The sequence below is a fragment of the Canis aureus genome, chromosome 31, assembly GCF_053574225.1.
Source record: "Canis aureus isolate CA01 chromosome 31, VMU_Caureus_v.1.0, whole genome shotgun sequence".
In the NCBI taxonomy this organism is placed as follows: domain Eukaryota; kingdom Metazoa; phylum Chordata; class Mammalia; order Carnivora; family Canidae; genus Canis; species Canis aureus.
Genome location: NC_135641.1, coordinates 40,083,424 through 40,094,111, shown reverse-complemented (window position 1 = coordinate 40,094,111; position 10,688 = coordinate 40,083,424). Strand labels below are relative to the sequence as shown.

The 10,688-nt window shown below is 40.3% G+C and overlaps 1 pseudogene; it reads right to left on the bottom strand.

Annotated features, from left to right (window-relative positions):
• Window positions 1-5,951: 5,951 nt before the first annotated feature.
• LOC144302710 (zinc finger CCHC domain-containing protein 9 pseudogene) lies at window positions 5,952-8,241 on the bottom strand (annotated as a pseudogene).
• Between the last annotated feature and the right edge of the window lie 2,447 nt (window positions 8,242-10,688).

Sequence of the window (10,688 nt, the reverse complement as noted above, 5' to 3'; positions counted from 1 at the left end):
GCATTATATGCATGCATTGGCCTGCTTCATTCCCTAAGCTTTGATGGTTAAGATAAATGAATAGAACTACCTTAGTAAGAGATAATTTATAAGAATGTCTGTCTTTAGACTCCCATTTAGCCTCACCAATCAAGCAGTGGCCTCTGTGGCAATTCCATAATTTCTTACCTAATCTCTTCTGTACTCCTACATTCCCACAAACGTTCCAGCTACAATCTTCGTGGAAGTCAACAATAACAATCAGAAAAAAACATTACCTGGTATTTGAGATTTTTAAAATTTCATTACCCAATAAACTTTTCAAGCAGTGATCTTTTAGTGCCCTGGCATCTGAAACAGTTATCTCCTAGGCAGAGCTGGCTCTGCAGCAGCAAATTAATGGATTAAAATGCTAAGTGAATTCTTACTGGCAAGCAATCTGTGAGTAAAGACAATGGATTAGTCAGGCTGGGTGTTAAGTGATGAGGACAAAGGATCACATTCTAGCGTTAGGCCTCCTCTTGGGGCAGGGAGTGGGGGGCTATAATCATCAGAAATGATCTAGACTCTTACCTGTGGGACCACTCAGACCATCTCTTTGCCCTTTAGTGTGAAGCCATCATCGAGAAATCTCTCTCTTATCCCTGCCGTGATCTTACATGTCTCAAAAGGACAAAATTGCATACCTGCAAGGAACTTAGAGCCTCACCCTTCAGAGACCATAATGGAGTGGCTCAAGGTGGCCTGAAAGGCTGCAGCAGCAATGGAAGGAGAAGGCTCATCTCCACTCCAAGGACAGCACTCTCTCCTGTCCACCAGGATGTGTTTCTGACCCTCTTCACCCTTCACCCATCAGTGGCAAAATAAAGGCAAAGGCTTTGTTGTGTGGCCAACAGAGCCCACCTGTAAGGAGGATTGGCTACAATCTGGCAGTTGGGTCAGGGTAAGAGAGATGGGGGCCTGTGCTCTTGCTGTAGCAAAGCAGAGCGATTTCCCCCTTCACTTCAGCATAGGCCACCTGAGGAGAGTTTTAGAGGAGAGAAGAAAGGTCAGAGGAAAGGCAGTAACAGGCCCTTGGGGCAGACTCCCCCTGTAATCGGAGACTGTAGCCACCACAAAGGAGGGCTCCATTCTGAGGCTGCCCTGAACATCACTAGAGGCCCACAGGAGTCCTCCTACGGGAAACAGTCCTCTGCTGCACAGTCACTGAGGCACCAACCTTCAATTTTGATATGCTCGTTCGAGTCACTGAAGAAAAATAAAAACTGTTTCCTCTTCCCATCAATCACCAAAAAGTGCTTCACCAAATCCATTTGCCTTGCTCAAAGAAAGAGGTGATTTCAAGTTGCAAGGGAGAGAGATTCTATTTGCTTTTATGTTTGCTGGTCTTGCCACTGTCTCTCAAATGTCTCTGAAAAAATGCCAGAGGCCCACATTTGGTGTAAGCACTGGGGATTTTCTCCAGGGAATGGGGCTAATAAGTGGAACCTGGCTGTGCCTCTTAGAGATCTGCAAGACAAAGGAGTACCTGGGTCAACATCTTGCCCACCAGCAAATTGCACCATCTGCTTGTGACAGTACATTCCTAGAACTCCTCTGTGTCTGGTAAACAGCTGTCATGAGAACCATTTCTCCCTGACACTAGTCCTTTTATTGGTGACCTATTGGTCAACAACACAGAGGAACATTGTTTGTTAAACCTCAATGATGACCTCATGATCTTTACTCCCACTTTTTTATGTCAACCTCATAAGCCTCCCGTAGCACCCCACAAATTAGCAGCAAATGGTATTGAAGGCAATGATAGAAAATATTACAAACACTGTCTGTAAATGATTAACCCTGAACGCTGAAGAGACACAAACTCAAAACAGAAAGATGCCCTGCAGAGTGTTGTGGCCATTTAGGCATCCTTGATTGAAAACTGGTTAGGAACAGAGAATTTTAATAGACTTCATTTAAACTGAGATGACTTAAAAATCGCAAACAAAACTTTTCTGCATGCAGAGGCACCATTCAATTTAGACTGAATTACCCAATGATTAATTAATTTAGGACAGTGCTCACTGAAAAATTGCCATAGATGTGCAACTGTCAAAGGAATTTGACACAGATTGTCAAACCTTCATGACATGAATGGCACAGATTCAGGGGGCTGCCCACTCAGCAGACCTCTTGCTCTTTTAATGAGAGCTGTCCTCATTGCCACGTATCACGAGCTCCAGTTAAAAGAAAGAGCAAAAAGGTGGGAATGGTACCTAGACTTGTAGGAGCTACTGGGTAGCTTTTCATGTGTGACTCCCAGTGTGGGTCACTGTAAGGCTATTAAGGTCACTGCATCTATACAAGAAGTCTTAACAGTCATAACCCCAGCGACCAGGGCTACTTCCTCTGCCCTGCCCTTGGTAGCCATAGGTCTGCCTTCGGGAGGAGTCAAGAGGTCCTCTGGGCATCTGGATTTGTCACCTTAGATTGTCTGAGTCTCTCCAGGTAACCACTGAGCTAGCCAGAAGAGTCCACTCATTCCTTCTGATCCATTATATAAATCCATTGAATTAACTCAATTATAGGCAATATTAAAGGAAGGAAAAGAAAAGGAATAAAGGAAGTAGGCCGATGCATTGGCTGCCACAGAACTGGCACCAACAATCTGCCAGGGTTCTTTCCTTTTAATCACAGCACAAGACACTATCCTTAAGCTCCTAGCAGTCTCCCCTAGCCATGGGTGTGGCTGGAGACAGAGATCATGACTGCACTTGGACCGTGACTTGATCTCCCTGGACCCCTGCCATGGTTCATTTCCAGGGGAAGTCCGAAAGATCATTTGAACCCCAGAGCATCCAAACAAGAACAATATACCAGCCTCAGCAGACCTTGCTGGAAACCTAGACTCCACTCTTTTTAGTGTTTTCCTTGTGGGTAGAACTAAATAAAAAAGTGTGTTTTCCACCAAGTGGAACAATGGTTTTGCAGTTTAAACAACTGTCTACTCCTGCCCTTAATGATCAAGAATCTGGTTATTAATTGCTGAATAAGTTAGGCCATTCGGCACCAACCATTCACTGTGGCATAGATCACATGATGACAACCCTTATAAGTAGCTTCCAGGCCACAGCAAAGATAGCAGGTCACAGCAAAAAGATCTGAAGCCAAAAATCTGAGTTCAAAAGAAACCCTAGCTCTACCTAATCATGCGATCTTGATCAAATTACTAAACTGCATTTGAATACCAGACTCATTGTTTATAAAATGAGAACAATAATAATACCTACTTCAGAGTGTATTGTGAAAACCCTGTACGATTATATTCATTATGAATGTGAAAGTTAATGAGATTATTAGTTATGTGAACCATCATTAATACAGAACTATACACAAATGAACAAGGTTCTAGTAATTTGTTTCAGAGGAACTACACTCAATCTCGCAGACTTGGACCTTTGGGGAGCTTTTATGTACTGCATGTGGGCACACCCAAATGAATGTGGATAAGAGATGCAGGAATTTTGCACTTCACATCACTTCATCTTAATTGTCATACTTATAAACCTCCTTCTTTTCTTGAAATAAAACTATAGGTTCCCTTAGAAGTAAATCCACATCCCCAACATTAGCAAGAAAGCAAGAGTCCACAAGGTTTGAGGTTGCGGGCACTCACAGGGCTGACTCGAGTCTCCCCAAATTCACCATCCTGTCATTGGTTCCCCAGCTGCCCCTTCTAGCCCTTCAGTGTGGGCATTAACCCATCCCTTAGTTCCTCTTGAAAGCTTTGCTAGAGGGATAGAGATGACAGAAGGAAAACACACAGTGAATAACATGCAAATAGATAATCTACATTACAAGTTGTGGTTCGTTTTCTGGAATCTATAGACCTAGAACCTTTCTGAGACAATACAAGGAAAAGAAAATGTGCTTAGTCAGTTCCTGCCTTTAAACTCCCCGGATTTTCTCCTCTTTCTTTTTTTCTTGGGTTTATCAATTCTGGAAGAACTCAAAACAAACAATCCACCCATTTACTTACGGCTTACATTTGCTCTGGGAACACAAATCCCCGGGCCTGGATGGTGAAATCATCTAGAATTGGGTAGTGACTACCCTCCTTATAAGAAAGTAGCCTCTCCAGGTTGTCACAGACCTTACATCTCTCTATTACTCTCTGAGGCTGAAGCCAAGTGTCAGATGCCGTCTACTACAGTTTTTCCCATATGAAGCAGGAAATAAGATAGAATTTCACTCACAAAATCAGGAAAAGAAAAGCTAGGCAAAGAGACTTGTGTTTTAAGAAAATTAGACAAAGCCATAGTCCTTTGAAAAACTGAAGAATATGTCTAATTGATTAATACACAATATATATCTGTGTTGAAAGGATACAATGCATAGACATTTCCATTTACATTACTTGCCCCACCCTGTTAAGCACTTGTTTGCCAATCTTTTTTAAAAGTTCTGTTGACTCTGGCATTGTGTCTGTTTTTTTTTTTTCCAGCTGTTATTAGAACCTATAAGCACAAGTACCTACAAATTGTTCATTAAATATTTGTGACTGCTGTTACAGTGGTTGTTCACTCTTCTGATGTATTTATTAATGTGTCACCTCATCCCCCATAGGTTGTCATTTGAAAAACTTTGAGGTGCTCTCAAGATAGGTTCTAAAATTGGAACCAAATAATACCTATAAAAATGTAAATTCAAGGAAGACAAGAATCTCACCTGATTAGTTCACTGCTCCCTCCAGTACTGGCACATAAAAGATAGTCTATAAACTTTTCTTGAACAGCTTTGCCACTGATTAGCCATGGAAGCTTGGGATAGATTCTTCAATGCTCTGAGCCTTAGTCTTCTTGCCAGTAAATGAAAATAATGTCTCACTCAAATGATGTTACAGGGATGAAGTGATGATGTGTAAAATTTTGAGCTACGGTAGATGTTCAGTATTTTAGAAAGAGGGCTTAGGAATCTGGTTAATGATTACTTTTCTAGTTCCTAGTTCTTTTGTGAAGCTGCCTCTTGCCTTGCTGCCTATTTTCTCAAGGTTAAGGATAATATCAAGATCTTTTATTACCAGACATACACTGCAATAGAAGGATGATGCTAAGGTCCTGTGGGCTCTTTCAAGGCTTAAAGCTGCCCACCAGTAACCTCGCTGTGGGAAGGCCATACTAATTAATTAAATTTTCTTCCCTTTCTCTCTAAGTGGGCAAGAGATGATATTTTTGAACTGCTTCCTGGGACTAATTCTAAGTATCCTTGATTAAACAGAGAATAAATATTTGTTTAAATAAATAAAATCTACAATATAAAACAGTTGTCATGTTTTGATCAGAGTCAGGAAATTCTTGAAATATCATCATCGTCCCTTGCAACCCAATGTCCTTACTGAAAATCTTCTAGGAAATGAAGGTGCCCTTTAATGAAATGTAGCATAGGTTCAGTAATAAATAATAATAATATCAATAATAATAGCAAATACTTATTATGAGCCTGGCAATGTTCCAAGCATCCCAGGTACATGTAATAACTTCTTTAATCCGGGATCCCTGGGTGGCGCAGCGGTTTAGCGCCTGCCTTTGGACCAGGGTGCGATCCTGGAGACCCGGGATCGAATCCCACGTCAGGCTCCCGGCATGGAGCTTGCTTCTCCCTCTGCCTATGTCTCTGCCTCTCTCTCTCTCTCTCTGTGACTATCATAAATAAAAAAAAAAATAATAACTTCTTTAATCCTTACCCATTCTATGAGAGAAACACTATTATGTGCATTTTATAGATGAGGAAACCATGACACAGAAAGTTTAAAAGAAACTTTCCCAAGATCACATATAGCTAGACATGATGAAACTGTGATTCAAACCTAGGCAGTCTACTCTTTTTTTTTTTTAAATAGCAAATGAATTTTTATTAAATATTTTAAAAATACAGTAAATTTTACGGCAACTTATAAATTCTTAATAAAAAGGCACTTTGAACCGAGAAAACAATAAAACCAAAAATTCAATTCCTTTTTTTTTTTTCCAAAAATTCAATTCCAAATGCAAAGCAGTTATACTTTGTTTAGGGGTAGTTCACATTAATGCATAATTTTTAATAAAAAGGTGATTGTTACAATCAAGCATATAACCACTCAGTAATACCTCAGTTCTGTTAAAAATGTTCTTTGAGAGAATCCAATTTAAACATCTTATACTTTTCTTCAGTGATTTTCTCCAGTGATAGAAGCACTCTTTAATGGAAAGCACTCAGGAAACTGTTCGATCATACCCAGATCATACTGGTCCCACAACACAGGTTTCCAAGGAAGCCCAGCTCCAATTTGTGAATTAGGCTCAGTTCATGTTTAACAATGAGGTGGTAACAAATGATAGAACTAGTCACTATCAAAAATTAACAACTTTAGGTATCTTTGTTTTGGGTTTCTGTGGTTTAGGCATATCCAAAATTTCTTCATAGTCCGCACTCATTCCCTTTTCCCAGCGACGAACTGTGACCATTCGATCTGAATTTTGACTCTCAGGGCAATCTTTCTTAAAGTGTTCCACGGAGCCACAAAGTCTACAGCAACCACCATCAGCATAGAGTCCTTTGGGATTATCAGGACAAGATCTGGACAGATGTCCCATTTCCCCACAAACAAAACATTTTGCAAAAGGAAATTCACCAAGAGCTGGGTCTACTTTGGCTTTGCATTTGGTTATTTCGTGCTCTGTGGACCCACAGCGATAACATATTCCAGTGCCCAAATCTTGATTCTCAAGGGCAGCTGGGCAATCTGCAATCCCATGGCCAGGTTTTCTACAATGGAAACATACCATTGCATTTTTCTTTGCTGCTTGTCTTTTCAGTCTTCTTCCTTCCCGTCGGCTTTCTTTAAGGCAACCGCAATTTCTTCCCTTACCTCCTGACTGTCTGTTGCTATCATCTCTCCATTGTGAATCATCTGTGGATTCCTCTTAGGTATTCCATGAATCCATTTACATCTTCATTTAAATACTGCTTTTTCTTTTTGTCCTTTCTGTGTTTTGCTTTGGGTGCATCATTTTTCACAGAAAGCCTATTGGCTTCAAGTTGTTTACTCTTTGGTAGGTTTTGGCTTTCTCCCTCACAGGACCCCTTCTTCATGTCTTCCCATGATGTTGCAGCCAAAGGTCTCTTGGTACGCGTGGTGGTAACTTGTGCCCACCTGGTCATGATTTTATCAGTACCTTATCAAGCGTGTAGTAATCCTCCAGGGGCTAGGCAGTCTACTCTTGATGTAAGGTAGGAAGGGATTCTGGCAAATTGTGTACATTGCCTAATTATGAATTAATCAACAAATATAATACCCCCAGAAAAGCCTAAAGTTAATAAGTCAGTCCTTTAGGAGCACCTACCATGTGGGTGTACTGATTATATTCGGGGGGCTGGGAATACAACAGTGAGCATGATAGACAGAGTCTGTCCCTTAAGGACTTTGTATTGTATTAGGGGAGAGACTAAAAATAAACATGGAAACAAATACATAAGGTGGGGTTAGGTATTAACAAATGCAATGAACAAATTATAATAGGGTAATTATGTTAATAAGGGAAAGCAGGGAAGATGCTATATTAGCTAGGGTGGTCAGGGAGGGGATGGGTGGAGGTAGATTGGAGGAGGAAGTAGGTGGAGGTGAGAGGGACATATCTGAATTGAGACTAAATTATGAGAAGGAGGCATCCATCCTGGAAAGACTGTTCCAGACAGAAAAGCGCTAGCTCAATGGTTTCAAGCAACTTGGTGGTTGCAGCAAAATGAACAAGTTGAAGGTGGAGGAGCAGATGTTAATAAATAAGCAAAGAATCAAATCATGCAGGCCTTTAAGGTAAGGTTAGGAGTTCTGATTTATTCTCCTTTAACTAGAAAGCAATTGGAGCATTTTAAACTGGGAAATGTATTCTGACTTTTTATTTTTTAAACATTGTTAAAGATTTCCTGACTGCCATAAGGAAGATGAACTGCAGAGGAGCAAGAATTGAGACAGGCAGAGCAGTTCAGAAGCTACTGCAATAGTCAAGGCAAGAGAGAGTGGCTCCTTAGACCAGAGTGATAGTGATAAAGATGGTGAGATGTGGTCAGTTTCAAGGCATATTTGGAAGGCATAGTGGGCAGAGCTCTCCAGTGAATTGGCCCCTGGAGCAATTTTGATGCCATTTACTGAACAAGAAAAGGCTTGTTGTGTAGCAAATTTAAAGATAAAGAAGTAGAGAAAGAGTTCTACTTACATAGGATTAACTTAAGACAAAAACTCATAGATATTTACATAGAGATGTTGAGTATTATCTGAAGTTTGGAAAGAGAAACAGATAATTGTACTTCTATGCTGTCCAATATAATAGCAATTAGCCTTACATGGATACTGAGCACTTGAAATGTATAGTTAGTACAACAGGCAACTGAATCTTTAAATTTTAACTAATTAAAATTTAAATAGTCACATGTGGCTAGTGGCAACTACACTGGACGGCACAGATGAAGAACATTTCTATCATCACAGGACATTTTATTGGATACCAGCCATTAGATCTAATGAGATTATCTACGGAATGAATGTGGATAAAAAGAGAAATAAGCCAAGGACTGAGTACTGGACTATAAAACTATTAAGTCTGGAAATGAAGAAGGAGTCAGAAAATGAGAGACAGTGGCCTTTGGGTTCAAGTGGTCCATTTGTCATGAGGTCAAGAGAAGAAAACATTTCAAGAAAAAGGGGAGTGGTCCAATAGATACAGAATTGCCCTTTAGCCTTGGGGAGATTTAGATTGTGGGGAAACTCATAAAGAACTATTTCAGAGGTGTGGTGAGGGACAAAAGCCCACTTAATGTAGATTGAGGAGAAAAGAATGGTAAACAGTGTAGATAGCGTTCACAATTTTTTGGACGAGTTTTGCCATGAAGGGAAACAGAGAAATGAGGCAACATCTAGGAAGCTAAGGGAGATACTTTCCCCGAGATGGGCCAAGTTAATGTGCTTTACACCAGTGAAGTAAACGATTTAGTAGAGATGCGGAAATTGATTTCTATTGATGACAAGAAGAGTAGTGGATAATTGCAGGAGTGAGGTCCTTAGGAAGGTATGAGGGGGGCTAGAAAGGAGTGTTGGCTTTGGCTTTGGAGAAGACTAAAGGTTTTAACTAACCCAAGAAGTAGGCATTATCCTATCGGTCTCACAGAAGTAGATACTGAGGCCCAAAGCTACATTAGTAGCAAGTGGCATATTTGAGCATAGGAAGGTAAGAAATCAAGGTCTCTGTCTAATTATGATAAAATCCATATTGTACCTATTAGACAATTACATGAAGATAATGAGTAGGCAATTAATATCCAGTTGTCTGAAGCTTGAAGGGAGATGGTCTTTAGCTCACAATTTATCTACCTCCAACTCATTTTCTTTCCCCTATATCTCACCCCAAATATGATGAACCAAAGTACAGGGGATGAAAAGAGTAACTTCTCAATTCTAGTGTTGATGAGATAAGAAAAAGCAAAAAGAATGGGAGAACGGAAGTTACTTCAGGGGAAAGTTAGGTTAAATGCCATAAAAAATTTTTTGTTCTTTGTTTGGCTTGACTTCATCTTTTGTTTATTTATTTGCTCTGTGTTTATTTTATAATTAATTAGGTTTCTTTCCCTAAAGTCTTTTAAAAGTGAAACAAGCCTTCTGCAACCAGGAAGATGAAGTAGACATATTTTTCCTTATTCCTCCTGGAATAAAAAAAAAAATCCTGGACATTAATATAAAACAAACATAAGACTACAGAAAGTGGAGAATAGAGGGCTACCTGGCTAGAAACTTCAACATCTGAAAAATGGCAATGGTGAATTCCACTGCCTCATATATCACTGATTTGTAATGAAGTCAGCAACCCAGAAATGTCGATGGGTACAAACAAGTTAAAAAAACAAACAAACAGGGATGCCTGTTGGCTCAGGGGTTGGGTGCCTGCCTTCAGCCCAGGGCGTGATCCTGGAGTCCCAGGATCGAGTCCCGCATTGGGCTCCCTGCATGGAGCCTGCTTTCTCTCTCTGCTTATGTCTCTGCCTCTCACCTTCAAAAACCTGCTCTCTCTAGCCAAAGGACAAGGAAAAGGGAAACTTAGAAAGGAAAACAAAACAAAACAAAAAACCTTTTGCATAATAACTGCTTTATTCCAGCCAGTCACCACAGAAAAAATTATGGCTGCAACCCAAATGATACCAGCAAAGACTAAGTAGGGAGCCTACACTTCCACATTGTGAGGCTCTAAAAAAAAACAAAAAACAAAAAACAAAACTAACATCTTTACCAGGACGATGTCAAAGAAGGCCCAGTAGGGAACAGGACTTTTATCCATACTTTACTGAAACTCCCCTTCACCAATATCAGTGGAAATCATGTGGGGACTCTAGATTTTCCCCCCTACTTGAAATAACAAAGCCCCTCCTTACCCTTCCTGTCAGGGTATTGACAGAAGATGCCTACTGGAGAGACAGGAATTTTACCTTGCTCATCAGTAATGAAATCATCCTTATCATGGTGTCATTGGAGACCACATGAGAAGAGGAAATCCTACCCCTGACCATCATGAATGAAAAGCCCTCCCACTACCTTGGGTGTCAATGTAAGCTCAATGGGCAACATGGACTTCTACTTTTACTTGGCAGTAATAGATAAATCCATCATTACAGTTGTAGACTCTAATACTCCTCCCACAACAATT